General features: G+C 37.1%; 2 long non-coding RNA genes and 1 pseudogene across 3 annotated transcripts in view; 2 read left to right on the plus strand and 1 right to left on the minus strand.

Annotated features, from left to right (window-relative positions):
* LOC140595150 (uncharacterized) overlaps positions 1-27,663 on the plus strand; it is a 137,990-nt gene that overhangs the window by 107,298 nt on the left and 3,029 nt on the right. For both annotated transcript variants that reach the window (XR_011996545.1, XR_011996546.1), the window contains one exon: positions 11,177-11,255. This is a non-coding gene — a long non-coding RNA (uncharacterized lncRNA). The remainder of the gene's footprint in view (positions 1-11,176; positions 11,256-27,663) is intronic.
* On the plus strand, positions 7,974-9,097 carry LOC112916969 (glyceraldehyde-3-phosphate dehydrogenase-like; annotated as a pseudogene).
* On the minus strand, positions 9,267-27,548 carry LOC112917021 (uncharacterized). The gene is made up of 5 exons (XR_003234405.2): positions 26,654-27,548; positions 26,290-26,450; positions 26,034-26,190; positions 10,972-11,210; positions 9,267-9,380 (listed from the first exon to the last, which is right to left on the minus strand). It is a non-coding gene; the product is annotated as an uncharacterized lncRNA (long non-coding RNA).

The following is a 27,663-nucleotide window of genomic DNA, read 5'->3' on the forward strand; positions in this document are numbered from 1 at the left end:
AATAAACTGCTTATGATAATAGAGCCAAACTTCAAACTTACCATGTCCCCAAAGGAACTCCTCTGTACTCCTACCTTATCCCTGCTTGGTTCATGGCTTTCCTTATTTGTCATCCCTCCAGGTGCTTAAAGTAAAAACATCTTATCACTCACTCTTCTTTCTTTCCCATGGCAGATCCAATTAAACTACAGATCTTGATGGCTCTCTCTCCAAAATATATTTATCTCCACATCCTTTGCTATTTCACCTGGTCTAGCCCAAAATATTAAAAAATCATATCTCATTTTAATTTACATTTCTGTAAATATCCATTACTACTCTCTAGTTTCATTTTGTATTTAGAGCATAATCTTTAAAAAATCCTCTATAGGTATTTTAAAATAAAAACCTTAAAATGAAGACAACTAATTATTTTGTGGCATAGCCTCTGCTCTTCATAAATAATGCACTTAAAACATATCATAAAATCCTTACTCAAATCATAACATAAAAATATAGTCATTGCAAACCTCTTAATGATCATTTACTGATCACTAGTTAATTATAAGTACCAGCTGTATTGCATTAAACTAGCATTTCTTCTATCATTAACTAAGGGGTGATTCTTTGTAGCATCACTTCTATATCTTTTTTGTTTCATTGCTTGCTTTTCTTCTTTTGGAGAAGTATTAGGACCATTAAAGTGAAGAACCAAAGAGGAGAAAGAAAGCATGTGTTATTTAGCCTTTCACACTGATCTTCACTAACCCATGTTTTCATGAGCACCAGATTCACCAAGTTTTCAAAGAGGAACAGCAAGTGTTTGATGATGAAGGAGGTTTGGATTTAATTTTCACTTTGAGACACATGGATACTATTCCCTGAAAAAACATTGGCGTTCTGAGGATGTTCAAGCACTCTTTCTCCAGAAGCTACCAATAGCCCCAACTGCATGTGAGGCTCTGGTGGCTCTGAGGGCTGTCAAAGCAAAGATGTTAGAAACCAGCTGCCCCCTTTATTTATCCTTTGAGATCAGACAAAGGTGTTGGTGGACTTTCCTGCCACCAAATCCTTAGAGCAGCAACTTGCACACAGAATTTGGTCTTACGGAAAAGTGATTCAAATTATATGGGGCAAAAGAAGAGCAGTAATAAGAAGGATAACTGGGTCCTGCAGTTTACTGAGCACTTTCCGTGTACTCAGGACTATTTCGTTCACATCTCATACATTATTTCATTTCATCTCTAGAACATAAACAAGCAGACAATTGTGGGCCATCCTTAGAGGAATGGCTTCAAGTAGAGTTATGAAGAGCACCTGAAATCTTCATGACAGTTCAAAACCACCTCGCAGACAAATATTTTAAAAGCTTAAGATAGGAGCTTTATAAACACAGTGGAGGGGATCCCTGGGTGGCTCAGCGGTTTGGCGCCTGCCCTTGGCCCAGGGCGTGATCCTGGAGTCCCGGGATTGAGTCCCACGTTGGGCTCCTGGCATGGAGCCTGCTTCTCCCTCCTCCTGTGTCTCTGTCTCTATCATGAATGAATAAATTTTAAAAATTTATAAACACAGTGAATTTTTTTTCCAGATTTTATTTGAGAGAAAGGGAGAGAGCAAGAGCACGGGAGCAAGCATACAGGTGGGGGGAGGGCAAGAGGGAGAAGAAGCTGATTCCCTGCTGAGCACCAAGCCTGATGCAGGGCTGTATCCCAGGACCCTGGGATCATGACCTGAGCTGAAGACAGACACTTCAACTGAGCCATTCAGGTGCCCAACCACAGTGAATTCTATTAGGAAATCCTTCACTGATGTATCATAACAGTCCTTTGAATAAACACTTAGTCCAAGACACTCTATCCGTATGACCTGGAAGCAGCAATAATCTTGTCAGCATCACTAAAATTGTTTGATCCTTAAGTATTTGTTGTGCACCAGAAATTTCAGATGTACCAGGTTTTTTTCCAGAATTCCTGTATTATTTAACATGTGTCATTGTCCATTTTTTACATATATTTTTTAATTTTTTTTATCAAAAAATTTTTCTGGGTAACTCTCCATTGTCAAGACCAACATTTTACTATTTTTCCCCCTAGAACTGGAACAATGACTAATGTACCAGCAGATGTTTCTAATTCGGAATGTCTTATATTCTTTCCAGGGATAGAAAAAGTTTAAACTTCAGTAGCTGCTCTTTATCACTAGATCAGGTGGTGGAAGAAAAATATCACCCTTACAAGGTACCTCTTCTTCATCTTTCCTTCTTTATTCAGCAAATTTTCTCAGTTCAGTCTTGGAGGCGGCATCTACTAATAGCCAGTTCACATCATGACTGTTGCCCAATCCCTCTTCCTAAAACCAGAGTAGGCTAAACCAAAACCTGAGCTTAAATAAGAAATCTAAAACATAAGCATCATATTCTGTATTGGGCATTTGCTGATTCTGGCAGCCTTTTATCACCTTCTTCTGATTCTAGCACCCAGCTTGTGTTTCAGGTAACCACCCATCACCGTCCTAAGCAGCTGATGTGCTTTAGAGAAGTAGCTCAATGAGTACCACATGTGGCTCAGGCCTAAACTAATTAGTATTAGCTGGTCCATGACTGGTTCAGAGAGAGAGTACCATGACCTAATTTGGTGCAACTAGGATGAAGCCTAAGACTTTAAATCAAAGGTTGAGGGACTAGGACACATGCAGTATACATTAATGAAGCATGCAGCCTGAGAGCTGCTGGCACCAAATTTGGGACAACCAGAAAGATTCTTCCAAGACTGGAGCTGAGATTTTTGGTGTGGTTTATTACATAGCATCATCTCAATAAAAACATAAGTAATCTACCATAAAAGGTAATGGATCAGGTTCTGGATATTTGAGGTATATCCTCCTGACTTACCCTCATGTTAGAATATCACCAGCAAAAAGTAAGAGAAGATGGGGATCCCTGGGTGTTTCAGCGGTTAAGTGCCTGTCTTCAGCCCAGGGCATGATTCTGGAGTCCCGGGATGTCAGACTCCCTGCATGGAGCCTGCTTCTCCCCCTGCCTGTGTCTCTGCCCCCCCCCCCCGCCGCCATCTCTCATGAATAAATAAATAAAATCTTTAAAAAAAAAGTAAGAGAAGATATATCAAGACATTTTTCATGCTAAAGTAAACAAGTTCTCTTTCTGCTCAGATTACTAAGCTTGGAGAATTTGAACCTGATGCTAGTGGCATCTTCCCTGACACAAGCAGGTGCCTGTTGGAGAATGGAGCTAATCAGAGACAGTGATGAAAGGCAGATAGACTCAGAGAAAAAAAAAAGGCAAAAAAGGAAAGCACAAATTGTAAGAAAAAAAGGGGGAAGTGAGCAAAGAAAACAGAGAAAGAAATAAACTAGAGGAATCAGTTTCACACACACAGGTTAGGCTATAATTGCACCTGTGGCTGGCATTTTTCAAATAGGAAACACAGATATAGAAATTGTAAGTTTATTCAGCAGCTGGCCAGTGCCAAACATGGTTAAATGCTCTCGTTAAAAATCTATAAGTCAGTGTAACCCTAGGGGATTGTTAGAGTGAAAAAAACCTTAACATGTAAAAAATAAAGTAAAATGTAATATGTAAGATCTGACATATAGAGAAAGATAGTAAATTCTTTGGGAATAGGAAAGAGATTAATTCTGTAAATTAATGAAGGTCAGTAAGTATGTGGAAAAATAGTTCATATAAGAGGTAAAAACCAAATAAGTTGATATTGCTTAGTAAATAAATGAATGAAGCCAAGTGGAAAGCTTACCTTGGTATCAGAGACTTTAAGTTCATGTATGCTGTTAATACAGCGCACTGATTTTCTTCAATGTTTTTTTTTTAGTTAGAGCTTTAAATTTTGCTGACCATTCTTGAGAGAGGAGGTGAGCAAGGTTCACTTGTGTGGGTGTGCGATATTAGAAAGCATCAGCCAGAGGAGATTACACTACCAACTCTGTGGAATGACTCAAATGGCACCTGAATGACTCCTGCTCCTCTTTCCAAAGACCTCCTCAGTTCCTCTAAAATGTTTCATTTCCTTTTGTCACCTTCCATGAAACCAGTCCAATTAGAGACTCATTTGAATGAGCAAGTTCATTTTTCAAAATGGTAAGATAAAGGGTATTGAGGGAAAGATGAGAGATTATAATCATTTTTGCCTTAGGATTAATTTATATACTTGCTTCTGTCTAGCCAAGGCCATACAGTATGCAAGAGACACGTCCAGGACAGGTGGCAGTGCTGTGGAGTGGTCAGAACTATGCATTTTCTTACAATCAGAAAGACCTGATTTGAATCTTGTCTCTACCACTTTACTAGCTTTATGGGCTTGTGAAAGTTATTTAATGTTTGAGGTGTCTTCATTGCCTCACTGATAAGTGAGAAAAATGTGTTTATATGCTGTTGTTATATAATGTACACACATTGACTAGCACAGTGTCTATAGCCTGGTGAAGCAACCAATAAATGGTAGGTATTAATACTAGGATGGAGAAAAAGAGGTAATTTTGTAGCAAAAACAATGAGATCCTGGGTGAATGTAAGAAAACAAAGGCATACTTTGCCTTTTTAGTACTTTCACCTAAGAGGACAGTGCGATGATCAGTGGTGGAGTTGAGGTGCAAATATGTCATCATGTGTGCAACTTTTTTGGTGATAAAAAGATCACATTCAGTGCATCAGTATTGCATCAACATCTCATCTCTTCCAATGATTCTTTCTGTATTTTTGTTTTTAGTGACTCTAACTTCTTTTCTCATGACTAGTCCTTACAGAAATAGGCAATATGGGTGTTTAAGGGAAGTGAAAAGAATATCTTAAAGGTGAATATTTTAAATTCTGTATCCTGGACTATTTTGCAAAGCTATATTTTACTATAATTTTTTTCAAGTATAATTAACATACACTTATATTAGTTTCAGGTATCCAATATGATAATGCAACAATTCTATTTAGTGCTCATCACTGTAAGTGCACTCTTAATCCCCTTCACTCATTTACCTCCCCCCTTGGCAACCACCAGTTCTCTATATTTGAGTCTGATTTTTTATTGTTCTTATTTTTCTCTTTTTTCTTTGTTCCTTTGTCTTATTTTTCTTAAGTGCTACCTATAAGTGAAATCATATGGTATCTGTCTTTCTCTGACTTCCTTCACTTAGCATTATATCCTCTAAATCCATCCATGTGATTGCAGATGGCAAGATTTGGTTCTTTTCTGTAGCTGAATAGTATTGATTAATAAAGAAATTGCTACCTAGAAGCAAGGCACTACTGTAACAACAAAAAACTAAAGTCTGTAGTATTTGCACAATGCCTACTATGGGAGCCCTAATGGTAAAGGACTCTGGAAAAAATGACAACCTATACTAAACAATAGGGGACATTTTGGTAAAACTGTCACCTGAGAGAACTTGAAAGGCAGAAAATATATCTATAAACTTGTGACTTTGGCAAAGACTTTTTGAAACAGAATGTTGGCAGCTCCAGAGTGCTTATTTAGCATTATAAGAGAGAGATGAACTGAGAAAATAGTTGGCCTTTTTTTCAAATAAGTATGGAGAAAGGAGAAAAAGGAGAAAAGAAAAGGAGAATATAGAAATCCAGAGACAGAGTTGAAAAATGCAACTGTTTCTCATTTCCAGCCAGTTAGCTATTTGCAAATTAAGACAAAAGCTCAGTGCAAAGACCAACTCAAGGGCATGGAAAGCTATTTTCTATTGTGTGTGAATTTTCTTACATGGAATAATTTAAATTATTTTTAGTGAATTGAAAGTATATCAGAAGTTGAGCAAATTCTGAATATGAAAATACCATAGTAATATGTAGGCCATTTTCAGGATAATTTCAAAGAAATTTTCAAGTGGATAAATGGAAGAAAAGCAGTTTATATGATCTATTCTCTTTTAGAAACTCATTATAAACATTAGAAAGCATACACAGTAATACAAAATTAATATTATAAAGTGCCTACAAAATATTTTTGTCATCCTTCATAATATGAAGAGCTACCATTTTCATTCTATTAAGGAAAAGTACACCTAATTAAAACCCTTACTCCTACTATTATTAAGACTCAAACTTGAGAGCAAAGACCAAATCAAAATTGTTGTCATCAGACTGTTCAGACTCTGATTCCTTTAAAGGTATCAAAAATGGCTCAGGGTAAAGAGACCATAGATTTGGCCTAATGAAAGGCTAAAGAGTTCAAATTATCTGTAATTAAGCCTAGAAGGATGTCTTATGAATCTGGTTACTGGCAGAAGGCATTAATAGAAACAAAGGTATCAAAGAAAACAACAATATTTTTTAAAGAGTTGTGCCCAACTGCTCAAATTGCCACTGGCCTGAATTGAAGGAATTGTCATCATTTGAACAATAAAACTATTCTTGAGTCCTCCATGTTCTATGGGCAGGCCGAGGAAGCTGTTCAGTAGCCAAAGAGGGCAATTTTTCCCAAAGAGGATATTTAAAAAGGAAGGACCTCCTAGAAAATGAAGTCAAGATTTCAAGAAGGACTATAGACTAAGAGTCTACCTCCAGGAAACAAAACTGAAAATGGGTAAAGCTTTCTGCACTAGCTCAGGTTAGTAGATCTTATAACAGTTCCTCATTGGGATTTCAGAATTGCTATGGATCAGTGATTGCTAGGTTCTCTCCTTCTTCCCCTTTCTAAATAAGAGTGTTTATTGTGGGTTCTACTATTTTATGATGGATGTTTGGGGTGCAAATAACAAATCCTTTAGTTTATAGGACTTTGGCTGAAGAGGAGCTATGTTTGAGCATGATATATATATATATGTGTGTGTGTGTGTATATATATCTCGACATATTATATATATATATATATATATATATATATATATATATATATATATATGTAAAAGATTGTATTTATTTATGAGAGATGCAGAGAGAGGCAGAGACATAGAGGGAGAAGCAGGCTCCTTATGGGGAGCCTGATGCGGAACTCGATCTCAGGACCCTGGGATCACAACATGAGCTGAAGGTAGATGCTCAACCACTGAGCCACCTGGATGCCCCAAGCATGATATATATTTTGAGAGCCTACATTTCAAGCTAGATATTTTGATTGAATGAAACCTTAGAGTATTGTTAGAATGGGTTGACTATATTTGTTTTTGGGAAGGAAGTGGACATTTGTAAACAATGGCAGGCTGCGGGAGATTGCATTATTTCACAAATATTCATTCCCTCCATACCCTTGCCATGCTTCTCTATGAATACAGTCTACTTTCCTGCCCACTGACTTTAGCCTAGGTCATATTACTTTCTTTGGCTAAAAGAATATCTCAGTAGAAGTTTTAAATGTACTTGCATATTTTGCATGGCTTGGTACCCAGTCTCTTGATTGGTCCCTCTAAAATGAGAATAGGATATCCAAGGTACTGGCTTACTCCCTTAGTTTGACCTATGAAATGAAAATATATGTTTCATGGGGGCAAGGTCTAGCTCTACCAAGCTCAGCTAAATCTGACAGAACCACCTCACAAGCACATTTGTTGCTTTAACCCACAAAGACGTTGAGGTTATTTGTTATTACAGCAAAAGCTGGCTTACACAAGTTTTGAATGAATGGATGCTGAAAATAAGGAAGAACTTTATTGTCCACAAAAATGTTTGATTTATATATGAAAACCAAGAAAGTATCTGAATGTATATAACTAAACAAACTCTCAATAAGAATTATTTGTAGATAGAACTTACAGATACTAGTTGAGTTACTTGGTTATTTGGTTACCTGGATAGTAGTTTTAACCTAAGTCAAAAGCAGTGACCCTAAACTTAGTGGCATAGAAAGTATTTTAATAGGCTTTTCAGATCCCTTACATTTCTTTAAAAAAAAAAGTATCTATAGACCCAAAATTCCAAAAGAAATTCCACTATATACTAGAAGATGGGTCAACATTTCCAAGAATATGGATACTCAAGAAAGAGCTCTGCAGCTCTGCTCCTCCCCGTTCGACAGACAGCCACATCTTCTGGTGCAGTGCCAGATTTGGCCGTATTGGGCGCCTGGTCACCAGGGCTGCTTTTAACTCTGGCAAAGTGGATATTGTCGCCATCAATGACCCCTTCATTGATCTCAACTACATGGTGTACATGTTCCAGTATGATTCTACCCACGGCAAATTCCACGGCACAGTCAAGGCTGAGAACGGGAAACTTGTCATCAACGGGAAGTCCATCTCCATCTTCCAGGAGCGAGATCCCGCCAACATCAAATGGGGTGATGCTGGTGCTGAGTATGTTGTGGAGTACACTGGGGTCTTCACCACCATGGAGAAGGCTGGGGCTCACTTGAAGGGCGGGGCCAAGAGGGTCATCATCTCTGCTCCTTCTGCTGATGCCCCCATGTTTGTGATGGGTGTGAACCACGAGAAGTATGACAACTCCCTCAAGATTGTCAGCAATGCCTCCTGCACCATCAACTACTTGGCTCCTCTAGCCAAAGTCATCCATGACCACTTTGGCATCGTGGAGGGCCTCATGACCACCGTCCATGCCATCGCTGCCACCCAGAAGACCGTGGACGGCCCCTCTGGGAAGCTGTGGTGTGACGGCCGAGGAGCTGCCCAGACCATCATCCCTGTTTCCACTGGAACCACCAAGGCTGTTGAGCAAGGTCATCCCTGAGCTGAACGGGAAGCTCACTGACATGGCCTTCCGTGTCCCCACCTCCAATGTGTCAGTTGAGGATCTGACCTGCCGCCTGGAGAAAGCTGCCAAATATGACGACATCAAGAAGGTAGTGAAGCAGGCATCGGAGGGCCCCCTCAAGGGCATCCTGGGCTACACTGAGGACCAGGTTGTCTCCTGTGACTTCAACAGTGACACCCACTCTTCCACCTTCGACGCCAGGGCTGGCATTGCCCTCAATGACCACTTTGTCAAGCTCATTTCCTGGTATGACAATGAATTCGGCTACAGAAACCAGGTGGTGGACCTCATGGTCCACATGGCCTCCAAGGAGTAAGAGCCTCCTGGACCACCAGCCCCGGCAAGAACGAGAGGAAGAGAGAGGCTCTCAGCTGCTGGGGAGTCCCTGCCCCAACTTAATCCCCCAACACACTGAGAATCTCCTGACCTCCAATTTATATCCTAGACCCCGAGGAAGGGGAGGGGCTTGGGGAGCCCTACCTTGTCATGTACCATCAATAAAGTATACTGTACCCAGCCAAAAAAAAAAAAAAAAAAAAAAAAAAGAGCTCTGCAGACTTAAAAAAGAGAATGCCAAAATTGAATGTTTGAAACATTGATTGTTTAATGTTGTATATGCATGCTTATTTGAATAATAAAAATTTGTACCTGGAATGTAACTCAATTATGCATTATTTGTCCTTTGAATTTTCTTCACTCTGTAGTAAAGATTACTTATTAGCTGGAAAAAAAAGACAAAAGTGTTTTACTTAAAAAATATGTTTTGAATTGCATCCATGTGTCACTGAGAGAAGGATTGAATCAATAAATGTTGTGGCAAAATGCCAAGAATCTAGGAGTTTGAAAGTTACTTAGAGGAACAGTATGGAGTTTCCTCAAAGAGTTGAAAATAGAAAACTACCTTATGATCCAGCAATTGCACTACTAAGTATTTGCACAAAGGATACAAAAATACTGATTTGAAGAGACACATAGACCTCAATGTTTATAGCAGCATTATCAACAATAGCCAATTATAGAAAGAGCCCAAATGTCCATCATCTGATGAATGGATAAAGAAGTTGTGGTATATGTATATAATAGAATATTACTCAGCCATAAAAAATCTTAAATCTTACCCTTTGCAACAACATGGATGGAACTAAATTGTATTATGCTAAGAGAAATAAATCAGTCAGAGAAAGACAAATACCATATGATTTCACTCATATGAGGAATTTAAGAACAAAACAGATGAACATAGGGAATGAAAAAGAGAGACAAGCAAACCATAAAATAGACTCTTAACAAACTAGGGGCTATTGAGGACTGTTGGAGGGAAAGTGGCTATAGGGTAATGGGTATTAAGGGTGGCACTTGTTGTAAGCACTGGGTGTTACATGTAAGTCATCAATCACTAAATTCTCCTAAAACTAATATTACACTGCATGTTAACTAACTGGAATTTAAATAAAAACTTGAAAAAAAGAAAGTTAAATAGAAACTCCACATACAGTGAAGTATTTAAATAGCCTTACTTAGGAAATTCAGTCATCTACCACAGGCTGACTAATCTTATATTTTTAAATGATTTTGCAATTGTAAGAGTTAGCATCATCTGTGTTATTTTTAAATTTTTTCTTTTTTTGCAAGTACATTTTTAATAGTACAATATCATGAGTATTTCCTCAGTGGTTATACATTACAGAATTTTTATTCAGTCCTGTCAAAATATAATTGCTATATCCAACCTAAAGCCATTAAGATCTAAATTGTGAGGTAGTGGAGATTGAGAAACAATCTCACTACAATGAATTGGCATCACTGGAATGATTCACCTGATACAAGTTACTAATCAAATGAGTTAAGGGAAGTGGTTAATATTAGATTTTTTATATCATTAAAGTTAATTTTAAATGGTTAAACTAATGAACAATGCTCTGACGTGAGCAAAGGGATTGCACTAGTTGTGAGTTGGAATATAGAGATGCAATTATATGTAGAGATGTAGTTAAACATAGAGATGTAATTCAGATTTTAAAATTCTGAGAAAAATGCTTAAAATCATTTTCCAAATCATTCCCACCAGATACAACTAGAAATTCAGAATAGCTACAAAATCATACTAGAAGGGTAAGTGAATAATTGGCATTAGATAATCAAGCCTTCAGACAACATGAAGGAATAAACTTCTTCCTATAAGTAAGGTAGAAAGAGAGACAGAGGGGGAAAACAACAGAAGGGATGACCCAAAGAGAATTCTTTGGAGCCCTTGTGCAGGACCCCAGACAGCTGTGATTTTGGCAATAGGTGATTTTAAGTTAACAACTTACCAAGCCCTTCCTTGATGTTCTTTTGACTCTCCCAGCAGCCTAGTAAAGGAGGATGACTTGGAAAGTCCACTGTGCCCAGGAAGGAGACTGAGCTCTGAGAGGCAGATGCCTCCCCCAAGCCTATCAGTTGCTTGATGCACAGAATCAGGATTTACACTGAGATCTCCTGGCACTAAATCCAGGGTTCTTTCCATTCCATTCTCAGAGTCCCCTGGAGAGAGACTTCAGATGATGGGGACCTAAAGGCCAGAAGAAAGAAGAACGTGATGATGAGGAAGTGGGAGGTAAGAAATGGAGATAAGCACAGAGAAAAGAATGAGCACAAAATAAAGCATATTTCCCTACAAAATGATTTCAGGTGTGGAACTTCTGGGGCACCTGGGTGGCTCAGTCAGTTAAGTGACTGGCTCTTAATCTCAGCTCAAGTCTTGATCTCAGGGTCCTGAGTTCAAGCCACACCTTGGGCTCCATGCTGGGTGTGAAGCCTACTTAAAAAAAAAATCAAGTGTGAAACTTGAAAATCTATAAATGTTATTTCTTTTTTTTAAAAAAGGATTTTATTTATTCATCATAGAGAGAGAGGCAGAGACACAGGCAGAGGGAGAAGCAGGCTCCATGCAGGGAGCCCAATATGGGACTTGATCCCAGGATTCCAGGATCGGGCCCTGGGCCAAAGGCAGGCACCGAACCGCTGAGCCACCCAGGGATCCCTATAAATGTTATTTCTAAACTCTGCCCATTTTCACATGAAAGAAAGGAGGGGAGGGAATGACTCCCTTTTCACTTCTGCTTCATTTTTTTTTTTAAATTTCAGATTTTTATTTAAATTCTAGAAGATATGTTTATTTTTAAAAAATACTTGAGAGAGAGCATGCGGGTGAGTTGGGGGGAGGGGCAGAGGGAGAGAATCCTCAGCAGACTCTGTACCCAGCCCCAGCTGGAGCTGGATCCAGCGACCCATGAGATCATGACCTGAGTCCCTTGCTCAACCAACTGAGCCACCCACGGGACCCTAGAAAGACATGCTTATAAGAACTGGTCCCATTTCATGGATTGCTAATTTTGTGAACTTTTAAATAATGAATCATACATACAAAAGTAATAGAAAGGATAAGACCTTGACAGCCAACCACTATCTTTCTTAAAGGAGAATGAGTACAGTATACTGAGTCCTTCACGAATCCATTCATTGAATAAGTATTGAGTACCTACTACATGTCAATCTGATCAACTGAGGTGATTTAAAAGAAATGACCATCTACTCGAGGAGCTTAAAATTTAACAGGTGTGTCTCCCCTTGTAGCCTTTGGGTTTTCATAGAGACTCCTTAAATAGCATTTGAGGCTTTTAGTTCTTCTAGCCTTAATCCCCTAATATTATACAGGAACCCTATTGATATGGAGCAAGGTATAGGGCAAGGGAAAGTGTTCTATAGGCCTATGATTAGATCTCAGATTAGGTCTCAAGTTTTTAGTGAGTCTAGGCTGGCTATTTCCCTTCCCTCAGGCTATTTAAGCCTTAGTGAAACCCCAATCAGTTAAACTCTGGTAAAATAGTTTCCTTTGAGGGTAGAACTTGCTAAGAACAATATTTCAAGGGCTCCTGGGTGGCTCAGCAGTTGAGTGTCTGCCTTAGGCTCAGGTTGTGGTCCTGGGGTCTTAGGATGGAGCCCCACATCAGGCTCCCCCACAGGGAACCTACTTCTCCCTCTGCCTGTGTCTCTCCTCTCTCTGTGTGTCTCTCATGAATCAATAAATAAAATCTAAAAAAAAGAAAGAACATATTTCAAAATGATTATTCCTCCTCCTGCTGGAAGTACTAGAGGATTTGTCTCCCATCTTCACAGTGAGAACATGATAGGAACTCTGGAGGTAAAACTCATGGAAATGGGAGTGTACCATTAAAATAGGGCCCCCTTGGAGTTTTTAACTCTTAAGCTAGTCTACATTAAGCCACTTAGTAGTTCCTTAGTTACAGTTTGAAGTATTCCTACAGATAACAGTTCCTACTACAGTCTGCTTCTACTGGGCTTCTATTCCTGGTAAACTGCAATTCTCTTTATCTTTCTGTCTCTCTGTTTTGAGGAGCAACATTTTGTTCTTTGACCTCAGTTCTCTGATGACTCCAAAATTGATGACTTTCAGTTTGTTCACCATTTTTCTTGTTGTAAGGATAGGAATGACAACTTCCGAGCTCTTTCAATACTTTATTATGTGCAATTACTACATTTTTTTTTCTGTTCTATTTATTCTTATTTAAAAAATCGCTGGTTGTGGGGCTCCTGGGTAGCATCTGCATTCAGCTCAGGTGGTGATCTTAGAGTCTTAGATCCTTAGATCTAAGAGTCCTTAGTTCTTTCTCTTGAGTAAATACATAAAATCTTTTAAAATAAATTAATAAATAAAATAAAAATGAAAAATGCTATTTAAACCCACTAAACAGGGTTAGTTTGATGATTACTAAGCGTATTAAAAGGAAACAGAATTGGAATGTGAACTGGTACTGCCACTCTGGAAAACTGTGTGGAGGTTCCTCAAAGAGTTAAAAGTAGAGCTACCCTATGACCCAGCAATTGCACTACTGGGTATTTACGCCAAAGATACAGATGCAGTGAAATGTCGGGACACCTACACCCCAATGTTTACAGCAGCAATGTCCACAATAGCCAAACTGTGGAAGGAGCCTCAGTGTCCATCAAAAGATGAATGGATACAGAACCTGTGGTCTATATATACAATGGAATATTACTCAGCCATTAGAAAGGACAAATACGCACCATTTGCTTTGACGTGGATGGGAGGGTATTATGCTGAGTGAAGTAAGCCAATCGGAGAAGGACAATCATTATATGGTTTCACTCATATGGGGAATACAAAAAATAGTGAAAAGGATCATAGGGGAAAGGAGGGAAAATGAGTGGGAAAAATCAGAGAGGGTGACAAAACATGAGAGGCTCCTAACTCTGGGAAATGAACAAGGGGTAGTGGATAGTGGGATGGGGTAACTGGGTGACAGGCACTGAGGCAGGCACTTGACAGGATGAGCACTGGGTGTTATACTATATGTTGGCAAATCAACTCCAATAAATTATATATATATATATATATATAATAAATATAAAATAAATAAATTTAAATAAAGAGAAACAGAATTGAATGACAACCTGAAAGTGGGGAAACTATGACTCCAGAAGCAATAAAAATGATGGATTTGATTAGGTAAGAATTAGAAATGTGAAAATAAACACAACTAATAAAAAAAAAACAAATGACTGGCTAGGAAAAAGTGTATCTTATACACAAATGGTTCATATCTCTAATATATATAAAAGCTTCTAAAACTAAAGAAAAAAGACAACCTATAGAAAGATAGGCTAGAAATATGAACAGATATCATAGGAAAAAGAAATGTAAATGGCTACTAAACATAAGAAAAGTTTTAAATTATATTCATAACAAATAAGTAATAATTTAAAACTTCACTGAGTTACTATTTCTTTCTTATCAGATTGGAAAAAAATCCAAAAGTCTGCAACATATTTTCTTGATAAGGCTGTGAAGAAATAGCACCTTAATACATTGTTATGGAAATACAAAATGTTGAAACTCCTAAAGAGAGGGGAATTTGTCAATATGTAGCAAAATTACACAAGTACTTACCCTTTTATTTAGCAATCCCACTTCTAGAAATCTACTACAAAGATACACCAGGAAAAAAAAAATACAAAAAGGTAGGTTCACAGGAATTCACTGAAGTACTATTTGTAGGGGGGTTCAATAGGTTAAGCGTTTGCCTTTGACTATAGTAGGTCATGATCCCAGGGTCCTGGGATTGAGCCCCACGTGGAGTTCCCTACTCAGCTGTGAGTCTGCTTCTCCCCATCCCTCTTCTCTGCCCTTCTTATAAATGCACCTGTGCTCTGTCTCTCTCTCTCTCAATCTCAAATAAATAAAATCTTAAAAAATAAGAAATACTATTTGTAATAACAGACTAAACAAACCAAATGTTTATTAATAGGAAATGAGTTAAATAAAACCATGCTGTATCTGTACAATGAAATATTTTGCAGCCCTTTCAGAAGAGGCCAGAGAAAGCTCTCTTGTCCCTTCCACCATGGGAGGTTACACTGAGAAGTCAGCAATCTGCAACTCAGAAGAGGCTCTTTACCTGAACCCAGCCATGCTTGCATCCAGTTTGGGACTTCCAGCCTCCAGAACTCTGAGAAATACTTGCTGCTTTTTATAAGCCACCTAATCTGTTGTATTTTGTTATAGCAGCCCAAATGTACATGAGCTACCAAACCATAGAAAGACATGGAAGAAACTTAAAATACATGTAATTGAATGAAAGGAACTAATCCAAAAATACTACCTACTGTGTGATGTTCTGGAAAAAGAAAACCTATGGAGACAGTAAAAGGATCAGTGGTTATCAGTATGCTCTTTTGCAATGTGGCCTTGCTATTTATTCTTCTGTTAAAAGGTGGAGTCTATTTCCTCCACCATTGAATTTGGGATAGACTTAGTACTTATTATGCCTAATAGGAAATGTAATGCTTTGAATTCTGAGGGTAGGCCTTAAAAGTAATACAACTTCTGTCTTTGCATCTTATAATTCACCCACTGTGAACTCAGCTACTATGCAATGAGGAAGCCTGAACAGCCCCATGGAGAGATCTATGTGGAGAAAAACCAAACCTGACAACAGCCCCACCTGAGTCCTCAATCAGGAATCAGAAATAACTGTCAGAAATGTGAGAGAGACCATCTTAAAACTCTAGCCATCCCAACACCCCCACTGACACCATGATCCCTGACAAAGAAGAAACTCTAGCAGTCCCTGCCTGAATTCTTGACCCAGAGAAGCATGAACAAATTAATAAAGTCTTTTTGTTTTAAGCAATTAAGTTTGAGATGATGTGTTATTAGCAATGAATAACTGACATAAAAGTATAAGAATATCTTTTTTTTTTTTTAAATTATAGTCACAGAGAGAGAGAGAGAGAGAGGCAGAGACATAGGCAGAGGGAGAAGCATGCTCCATGCACCGGGAGCCCAACGTGGGATTCTATCCCGGGTCTCCAGGATCCTGCCCTGGGCCAAAGGCAGGCGCTAAACCGCTGTGCCACCCAGGGATCCCATAAGAATATCTTATAGAAAAAAAAAGAATATCTTACAGAGATCATTACTTCCTTATGAAGAGAAAATAGAGAACTACAATATAGATGTAATCTTCAAGCAAATAAATGAAAATAAATAATTTCACCTAAACACCAAAAAATTGATTTTATGATCTATGATTTTTAAAAATAATGCCAAAAGTAATGCAAGGCAGATTGTTAGTAAGTGGTTCAGAGCTAGAAAACCTCCACAGTCTTAGAACAGTGAGGTCTATTTAGCTGGAGTAAATAGTAAAATTAAAGAAATAGCAAGGAACTAGATAGGGGAAATTGATAGAGACATTAACCTTAAAATAGTTCAGACTGTCTTCAAGAGGTAACCAGAAGTTGGCTGAAGAGTCTTAGTAGGGCAGTGACATGATCAAATCTGTATTTTGACAAAAGTGGTTGTTTTGTATGGATCATATGAGGAAAAACTTGACACATCAGGGCCATTTAGGATGATTTCCAGATATGAGGTTATGAGAAGTTGGACTAGGGAAATAACAGTGCATACAAGTTCAAGAACTATCTAATTAATAATTATGAGATGACTGAATGGTAAAGGGAATGATGAAGAAGGAAAATCCAGAGATGATGCTGAGGTTTTGAGTTGGAATGACTAAGAAAATTGTGATGACACTGATGCAGAGAAGAAAACTAAGAAGAGATAATGGGTTGAAAAATAATGGTGTTGTACTGAGTAGAATTTTAGACCTGATTTAGTAAGTTCTTGACCTACTAAGTTAATGTTATATCCAAGTAGAAACATCCCATGTTTAGTTTCCGGCACAAAATTGAATTAAGGTGAGACATTAGAACTCATAATAATAAACACTGTTTTCCAAAATGTGTTTCTCAAACACTATTGACATGAGATGCCCCATTAAAAGATCCTGAGACTAAATACATTTTGAAGATGTTTACTACTTCTTGGATATCATAATGCACATTAGAATATCACACTCAGAACAATCCTTCTGTACAGAGCCTATACAATTTTGCTTAAGCAAAACATTCCAAAATATGGTCAACCCTTAACATACTTTATATCATGATCCACTTGGAAAATTCAAAGACTCATCAAGAATAGACTTAATGGGGCACCCTGGGTGGCTCAGCAGTTTGGCGCCGCCTTCAGCCCAGGGCATGATCCTGGAAACCCAGGATAGAGTCCCACGTCAGGCTGCCTGCATGGAGCCTGCTTCTCCCTCTGCCTGTGTCTCTGAGTCTCTCTCTCTCTCTCTCTCTCTCTGCGTGTGTTTGTCTTCCATGAATAAATAAATAAAATCTTAAAAAAAATAATAGTTTTAATGGCTTTAATGGTTATAGCCAATGCACAGAATCAATAAAAATGGGAAAGAAACTTGAGAGTGAAGGTCAAAGGGTTAAGTCATGAACTAGGATAGAGAAGAGTCTTCCATTGTCTGACAAATGGAAGGTGATCATGGAAGTTCAGTGTCACAGAAGATCACAGAAGCCAACCAATAAGTATGTTTCAGAAGGACAACATGGTCATGTACTACAGAAATGTTAAGAAGGCCAAAGCCAAAAAGTAAGGTCTGGAAAAGGTCATTGGATTTAGTAAGAGGTCAATAGTCACCCTTGAAAGAGTTTTGGTGAAAGGATTTGAGGAAAAATATATGACAGAGGCTAAAGAAGAAGTATGTTGTCATGACAGAAATCAAAATTGAGGGTAATAAATATTTACTTATCTGAAAGTGAAAATCTGAGGGAAAGAAGACTAGCTCCATGGGTTGTCTCTGTCAATTGGAAATTATCAATAGTGGAAAAAAATCTGTGCACATGCAAAGACAGATGAGAATACACCAGTGGAGCCAGTCTAGGAATGATACTAAAGAGTGAAAATACTCTGAGGAGTAAGGAATAGTCCTAGGGCAAAAGGAGCATCTTTAATCTGAAAGAAGAAAAACAGCTTTTCTTCTGAGATGAGCACAAAAGACAAGTGATGTCAAAAGAGAGTTAAATGGGTGATGATGGAGGAGAAAATCTCTTAAGGATCAGCAGAGTGGGGGAAGGAAGCAGATGGCAGGAAGAAGGCTGTAGTTAGCAAAGAAGAGAACCAAATATATGCTCTTGGAAAAGGAGCAATGCCAGATCCCTTGAAGCACAGTAAAATCTGGGAGGTTGAAGAGGTCATTTAGGTTAATGTTGAATATAAAATGAAAGGGTATTTAAATATTTATTTTTTTAAATATTTATTATTTAATGCATATAATATGAAAAAATTTGGAAAAGATGGTAAGATCTGTCCCCTTATTGTTTATCAGTTTATTTTACTTGCTTATTAAAGATAAGAATTCTCCATTAAACTCATTAAGTTCTATTGGGCAGGCCTTGGTCTGTCTTGTTTATTTTTGTGTGACTGACATCTAATAGTGACTGGCAGATAGTAGGTGGTTGGTAAATATTTGTTTAGAATTTACAAGTATGCTTTGGTTCAGGAGGCAAAGTGGAAGTGCAGGGCACAAAGGATAGGAATAAATATTTGATTATAGCAGAAGAAAAGACTAGGTTTGTGAGTGGGGAAACTGGCCTCATTAATAAACATTTCTGAGTCATAAAGCTGAAAATGACCTCTCAGATCATCTAATCTTGATTCCTGTTTCCAGGGAAGGCTCACTTAATTGCTCAGCCTTAAGAAACAAACTCAACCAAAAAAACTCATAATACCAGCAAAAGGCTGCAGTTGATTTCATCATTTGATTTTTTTTTTTTACTATTACCCCAATGTGAGGAATATAAATATAGGCACAAGCTTTCCCCTTTCAACAGTTCACTTCCATTTCCTGCTAGTGGCTGCATCATCATCAATCTTTTCAAAGTCATTATTCCCATAATCCTTGGGCTTTCACTCTCCACTCCCAATGTCTACTCAAGATACACCCAAAATAAGTTCTAAAACACCCGATGAATATGAAATGAGGTGGAGAGCAAAGGCATTTCAGATGTGCCAGTAGGTCCTGGTGTTTCTGACTTAATAAGTTTGACTCCTCTTTTAAGACTAACAACACAGTGCAGCATGTAGCAAAAAGCATCAACTTTAGAGCCTACGGTCCAGATTCAGTTTTGAATCTCAAGCACAATTGCTTTACTATGTAATTCTATTTAAGTTATTCAACTCCATGCACTGACGATGATAATAACATAGTTTTAGGCTGGTTTTGAAAATTATAGATAATGTCTATAATGTACCTGGTACAAAGCAAACAGTAAAGTGAAGCTACAAATATTTTTTTTCAAATGTTCTGTTTTGATAGCCAAAATGCCACAGCTCGGGCCATAGTAAAACGTGAAATGTTCCTGGCCATGGCGAGTGAAAAAGGGCAGTGAAAATGAGACTAAATACAGAAACATACTTGAAAGTCTGTTTAAGAAACAGATCCCACATCCCCCTTTCTACCATAAACTGCAAGGCAACTTCAGTCTTCAGGTCCAGGAAAGGACAGAAAATATTTCTCCGATGAGGGTAAAATAGAGAGTCTCTGGAGAATGGGACACCAGAACCACTGGTATCTCTAATATCACACTAAAAATGTGGAGATTAAGTAAATATTTACATTTTGAATGCTGAGATATCCTACCTCCTTCCCTCATTCAGCTCCCAGGACTCTGAGAGCCAGATTTCTAACCTGCAGGCAAAAGTTTAGAAGTTTTCTTTGGGCAAAATGACCAGCCTAAAAAAAAGTCTAAAGATATTGATCAGAAATTCACAAGAAGAAGAAATTCAATGAAAAAACAGACCAAGGAGAAAGTGAAGCCTACAATTGACAAGCACCATCCACACATTCCAACTTGCAGTCAGGTTTTCAATGGCATTGTCTTTAGAAGAAAGATCAACTAAGGATTACCAGACAAACAAGGGAATGGAGACTATTAAGAGAGAAGAAAAGTTTACTTTAAAAAATTGTCCTGAGATGTATAAGGCAAGGTGTATGAGGCAAGGTCAGTATGCTATTTAAAATGGAGGAGGAATTATTCATAATTTTTAGAAGAGATTTTGGAATTTTAAAAAAATGCAGAAACCAAAAATGCAATAGAAAGGCTGGGGCAGGGCAGCCTGGATGGCTTAGCGGTTTAGCGCCGCCTTCAGTCCAGAGTGTGATCCTGGAGACCCAGGATCGAGTCCCATGTCAGGTTCCCTGCATGGAACCTGCTTCTCCCTCTGCCTGTGTCTCTGCCTCTCTCTCTCTCTCTCTCTCTCTCTCTCTCTCTCTCTCTCTCTCTGTCGTTCTCTCTCTTATGAATAAATAAATAAAATCTTAAAAAAAAAAAAAGACTGGGGAATGACACTGAAGGAAACTTTCAGAGAGTAGAGTAAAAAGACAAACATAAAATGGGAAAGATAGGCAAATAGAGAACTAATCCAGGAAAGCCAATACACAAATAAAATGATTTCCAGAAAGAGAAAATGCATGATGGAGTAGAGGAAATCAACAAAGAATAATCCACAAAACGTCCCCTGAACTGAAGGATATGAGTTTGCAGGTAGAGGGGGCCTGATGAATGTGAATATCTGCCTTGGCACATTGGAAAAGCATGAATCCATACTAATATCAATTACAATACACTTCTGAACACTGAAAGCAAAGCAAAAACTCCACCCACCTCCAAAGAGAAGGTATAATGCAGAGACAGGTATTAGAATGCCTTTGGACTTCTCAAGAGCAACCCTGGAATCTAAAAGACATTGAAACAATGATTTTTAAGATACTGAGATTTCTAACCTAGAATTCTATACTAATCGACTGTGAGGGAAAAATAAAGACATTTCAGACATCTAAAGTCATGAAAATCCAGCTGCTGTGAATCTCTCTCGTCCACTGCTCGAGGATGTGTAATGTTACACTAAACAAGAGCATAAACCAAGTAAGAAAATACATAAGTTATAAGAAAGTTATAGGAAAATGGGCAAAGTCAAACAGCTCCAGAAGAGATTTCTTCAAGAAAAATGAAATTGGTAGAATTGTCTGGGTGTCTTTGAGGGATATAAACAACTAAGTGTCTGAAATTAAGTTATATATTTAATTGTATATATAAATTGCTAACCAAAGGATTTTATATGTAAAATACTAATGAAAAGGGGGCAGCCCGGGTGGCTCAGCAGTTTAGCACTGCCTTTGGCCCAGGGTGTGAGCCTGGAGACCTGGGATCAAGTCCCATGTCGGGCTCCCTGCATGGAGCCTGCTTCTCCCTCTGCCTATGTCTCTACCTCTGTGTGTGTGTGTGTGTCTCCCATGAATAAATAAATAAAATCTTTTAAAAAAGGGGGGGGGGGAGACAAGACAACGAACTCTAATAAAAAGTAAAATTAATCCAGTATAGTATGTGGCTCAGCAGAAAATATTGTTTAACTATTTATAAGAATTCAAACATTGAATATTGACCTAACTAGACATGATGTAACTATACTGGGAGGAAAAGAGCACAGAGGAAAAATATATAGGTGGGGATAGGATAGAGATAGGCAGTACCGTAAGTGGTTTCAAACAAAAGTGAATGCTAAATCCTTATTTGGAGGGAGATGACATGAGATAATATCTAAAATTGATAGATCAAGATATAGCAATAAAACCATGTTGCATAGGGATCCCTGGGTGGTGCAGCGGTTTGGCACCTGCCTTTGGCCCGGGGCGCGATACTGGAGACCCGGGATCGAGTCCCATGTCGGGCTCCCGGTGCATGGAGCCTGCTTCTCCCTCTGCCTGTGTCTCTGCCTCTCTCTCTCTCTCTCTCTCTCTGACTATCATAAATAAATAAAAATTTTTTTAAAAAACCATGTTGCAAAAAATAAAAAATAAAAAAATAAAAAATAAAAAAACCATGTTGCATAGAAATGTGCAGGTAAGTTTAAAATAACAAAAATATTTGATTTTGCTTTGAGGAATTAAGAAATAGAGAAGCAGTAAGGAAGAGGAAAAGTGTTTTACAAAACAATTTAAATTAACTATGTGCATGCATATCTTGAATAAAAAACTGAAATACACAGAAATTTGAAATGGAAAAAGAAATGGCTAGCGAGCTGCTTAAGATTCCTTATCATTGAAGAGTTAAGAGGAAGGTAACTGGCTTTTACAAAGAGATGACATTTGAACAAATGATGTGAATGGTAGAAAGAAGTAAAGAATGATAGAAATTCAGTAACATGGAAGTTGTCTGCATCTGAGTTCAGAAAAGGAGGGCATTGGCCTTAGGAACATGGACCAGATAACTAAAAGTATATTATTCCTATCAATAATTTCTCATGAGATAGAGTAACTCTAGACACAAAGTGAAGTAATATTTAACTTTAATACTTAATAATCTGTGGAGTTCCTAGACACATTGTGCAATTAAAGGAATGAATGAATTTAAAATGAATTAAATGAATTTTTAAGTTTATAGTCCCACATATTTCTCAGATACTTAGATTGAATTGAACTGAATTTAGTGAAATGTCAAAGAAAACATGTGAGTCCCATTATTTTATTGGGCCACACATAGAAAGGATAGTAGTTAGAAGCAAAACTCTTTAGGTTTACAGGTTTTTGATGTTTTAATGATTTTCCATTAAAATCAAGCAGTTTTTGCAAAGAGGTTTACAGATATTTAGTAAAAGTTTCCTATTGAAGATGACACTTGACTTTTATGGTGCATTTTCTTTTTTCTTTTTCTTTTTTAAAAGATTATATTTATTCATGAGAGAGGCAGAGACATAGGCAGAGAGATAAGCAGGCTCTCTGCAGGAGCCCGATGTGGGACTCGATCCCAAGATTCTCCCAGAATCCCGGGATCACGCTCTGAGCCAAAGGCAGATGCTCAACCACTGAGCCACCCAGGGGTCCCAATGGCACATTTTTCAAAATGTTAATGATTAAGTAGTTTCATTAAGAATGAAATATGTTTTAGTTTTTAATTATAAATTAAGAATATCATATTTATAATCATTCTAAGTTATCTAATACCTTTTAAAGGGAACATTGTTAAGGCACCTGGGTGGCAGAGTCCATTAAGCATGGACTCTTGGTTTTGGCTCAGGTCGTGATCTCAAGGTTGTGCTCAGCCCAGAGTCTGCTTGAGATTCTCTCTCCCTCTTCTTCTGCCCTTCCCCACCTCCTGCACTTGCATGCACATGCTCTCTCTCACTCTCTCAAATAAATAAATAAATACATTCTTTAAAAAAAGAAAGTAGAAAAAAATAAAACAAAATTATTTTGCCAGCTTTAGCCAAAAAGTTTCAGGAGAAAAAATATAAGAAATGTTCTTATTTTCATGTCATAGCTGTCTCTTATATTTGGTGACATATCAATTAATAAAATATATAAAAATTTTATAAACAAAATTTTTTTAATTAGAGGTGTTTTTGAAACTCAAAATATTACATAATTTGCCTACATATGTGTGTATGTGTGTATGTATTTATATAGTATCTAATTAGAATTTTACTTAGACATTATTTAGTCCATTCTTGACTTTTATCCAACAAGGAGGAACAGAATGGTTTAGTGGTTCCCTAATGCTAATATGACATAGCTGATTGGTGGAAAAGCAATTATAAAAATTCCTTGGTCTCCTGATCCTCAGTCACATTCTACTTCTGTATCATCAGTTATAAAAGTAGTCTAAATTTTGGTCATTATGAATTTAAAAGGTTTTTAAAAGCATAATTTGTTTTTTGAAGTGAAAGCAGGAGGAAAAGGACTTTTACAAATTATTCAATCAGAATTGAGACAGAAGATACTTATTAAGGAAAATGGGGACATTTTGGTAAGGCTGTAGATTGGCAATATGTCTCAATCAGACTTCCTATACATCTATTTAGCCCTAAATAGCGTATCTATAAAAAGAGCTCCTCTCACTCTTCAGTCTGTGCAGCACAGGAAGGTAGAACCCTGGAAGAAAACCAGTCTTGCTGGCCTAAGAATTTAGAGGACTGAATTTGGGTCTGTTTGAGCCACTAAAATCTAAGGTGAAATCCCCTAAAGGAAGGAGCTACTGAGTGAGAAGCCTGGAAATCTGCATATAAACTCTCCTCAAATTGTTGGCTGACTGCCTGTCAATCCAAGGAACCTAGCAGAAGGTGACAGCTGTGAAAGGCTCTAAGAGCCAAGCAGAGATTTTAGCTGCTGCCCACCACAGCTAAGACACACCTTGAAGCTGAAATCCAACCAAGTTAAGTGACCTTGGTAACCACCTTGGGTTTTCCATGAAGCTAGGAACAAAGCCTACATCACCAAAACTAAAATATAAACCTGTCCTAAAAAAAATGAAAACCAAGTTTCCACAAGTTTCCTCAAGTTAAAGGTGATCTGTCTGTAATTTAACTGCCTGCTAGAACAAAACTCAATACTTTTCAGAGGAAGATCCAGAGACCCTGCAATGTATTACCCACAGCATAACAATAAAAAATTACTAGAAAGGGAAAATGTGACTTGCAGTCAATAGAAAGAGACCAACAAAGGCCGTAGGTGTTAGAGTTGGCAGAAAAAGACTTTAAAATAACTGTGATAAATATGTTTAAAAGTCTACCAGAAAAGATGAATATAACATATAAAGAAATGGGTAATGGAGAATAAAGATTAGAAAAGCAGAAACGAAACTGCCTTTATTCACAGACAACATGATTCTACAAGATTCTCCAAAAATCTTTTAATTCCAATAAGTGAACTCAGCAAGGTTCTAGGATATAAAAAGTCAGTATTTCTATACTATTTCAACAAACAATTGGAAATAACATTTAAAAATAAGTAATCTTTATAATAGTGTCAAAAAACATTAAATACTTAAGAATAAACTTTTAAAAAGATATAAAAGATCTCTACTTTTAAAACTACAAGTCTGCAGGAAGGCCAAAAAAGTAAATAAATACACCATGTACATTGTTGCAGGATGATACTGTAAAGATGTCATTCCACCTAAAAATGATGTATAGAATCAGTATAATTCCAGCTCAGAATGCTGTATTTTATAAAAATTGATAGTCAAACATTCACTGTTAAATAGAAATACAAAGGACCAGAATAGCTAAAATAATCCTGAAAAAGAAACAAGTTGGAGGATTTAGACCATCTGACTCTAAGACTTATTATAAAGCTATAGTAATTAAGACAATGTGTTATTGGCATAAGAAAAGACAAATAGATGGGTTGAATAGAATAGAGAATCTAGAAATAGACCTCTCCCCATATGTATTCAGCCAATTGACATAAATGCCAGAAATTCAATGAGGAAAAGAAAATATTTTCAACAAATGGTAGTAGAACAACTGGATATCTATATATCCTGACTAGTATATCACAACATATAAAAAATAATGTGAGGTGGATTGTAAACCTAAAATAAAAACTAAACTATAAAATCCTTAGAAGGAAGCATAAAGAATATCTTTGCAATAATGCAGTAGGAAAGGATTTCTTGGTATGTAAAAAGTAGTAACCATAAAAGAAAAAAGATACATTGGACTTTATCAAGATTAGAAACTGCTGTTCATCAAAAGACACGTAAAGGAAATGGAAAAGGTAAATCACATATTCACTATCAAGGCTTAGTGAGGCTCTACTACACAGCTTGCCTGTAATGGAAATATGATTTTAACACAGGTCTTTTGGTTTTATTTATATTTTTTCTAGAGAAATAAAAATATCATAAATCTTGACACTGCAAAAGTACAGAAGTTGAGGTTTAAAAAATGGGCAGCAGAAATGGAAGTTTGGATAGTGAAGTTAGCATCTTACTAATATGAAAAGTAAAGAGAAAGATTAGTCAGATAGAACAGGCAATAGCAATTTCAGTATAATATTTAAAACCAGTCAGTAACCAATTCAAATCAAAGTAACAATAGGACTATTAAGTCCTAGGATTATTAAAATAAGTAGCAAGTAACATGAGTAGACTAAATACTCACCTTTTTTTAGTGAACTAATATACTTTATTTAATATTATTGTGCTCCTGGTGTATATTCAACTCCACTAACACAGATCCAAGCTGCATGAGGCCATACTTCAAAAAATAAACAATCCTGAGTTAGTGATCAAGCATTCCATGAAGTCGCTAAGCTGTCCTTTGTACAAAAAGACATTTAAATCTGATTACTAAAAATAAATAAATAAATAAATAAATACATAAATACATAAATACATAAATACATAAATCTGATTACTTCATTCTGTAGTTTTTCATTTGTTTGCTTGGTATCCTCCAAGGAGGCCAGAGTTTCGCTCTTCTCTTTGGTCATCTGTTCCATTACCCTCATGGCGTCTTCTGCTGTTTGAGCAGCTTTGGCTTTGTCGGCTTGCTTTTTCATTTACAGTTGGGAATCAACTATAGTTGATAAGTCAAAAACTAGAAGTTAACATAAACATTTCACCTGGGAAAAACATTTAGAAATGGAGGGGATTCTGCTTTTCATTTTATGTCCATTCTTTAAAATTTAATTTTTTCCATACATGTGCACTTATTGCATTGTTTTTAGACAAATAGATTATAAAGAATAGGAAAAGAGGGAAAGAGAGAAACTTACATACCTAGAGGTTATCACTGCATAATGAAATTTCAGATGACTTCTTTCTTTATTACACCTGTCTGTATGGCTGACCATATTTTTATAATTATAACAAGAAAATAAAGCTGGTTTCCCTTGAAGAAACAGAAAATCTCTAATTAAAAAAAAAAAACTATATTGAAGTACTATATCGCCTACAGGAAAATAACATCTGGCTGTGTTGGAGCTTTCTGGTGGGAAAATACTTTTCAGAATGTCAAAATACTATTAACTTCTTGGTCTGGTTCACTATATTACACTGAATACAAACCACTGTTGTTTCAGTTAATGAATTCTGGAGAGTCCTTAGCCTCAAAGTGCCAGGTACGACTGTAGAACACTTGCCTATAGTTGAGCAGAAAGTTCTCACAATAATAAAATTACTGTCAAATGTCACTGAGTTCTTTGCAATTATTGTGGGAGTAAAGAAATCCTAAAAATACTCCTATGGTAGAGTCTTTACAGTTCATACTGACATAAACTCTTTTGGGATTCTTCTCTAAGATGAAGTCTACACCCATAATTATGTCATCATGTGTGCAGAGTGTCATTTTGATTCAGTTCTTGTAACTTGTTTATAAGCCTAGTCAAGCAATAGCTAATGGTGATGGCCAGAGCCATTTGCCATTTAGATACCAAAACGTGTTGTAGTGTTCCCATTGGATCTGTGATATGGGTTCATCTATATCCTAAATTAGGTGTGTAGAGAAAAAAAAAATGCATACCTGTAGGAATGCATTTTATAGCAAGAAGGGTATTGTTCCAGAAATTAGTCATCAGGTTATCTTGGCCATTGTAAATTCAGTACATCTGGGAATTATTCTCAGGAAAACATTAGGTAGAAGCTCTAACTAGGGGCTTGGATTTTGACTACTACAAAGACTGGGAAAAAATAAAGCACATAACAAGCTCCAGTGTATAATCTACCAAGTTAATTCCATGACATATGATGCTGAAAACTTGATAAGGATTCCTTATTGATTTTGTAAGATT

Source organism: Vulpes vulpes, chromosome 13 (assembly GCF_048418805.1).
Source record: "Vulpes vulpes isolate BD-2025 chromosome 13, VulVul3, whole genome shotgun sequence".
Classification (NCBI taxonomy): domain Eukaryota; kingdom Metazoa; phylum Chordata; class Mammalia; order Carnivora; family Canidae; genus Vulpes; species Vulpes vulpes.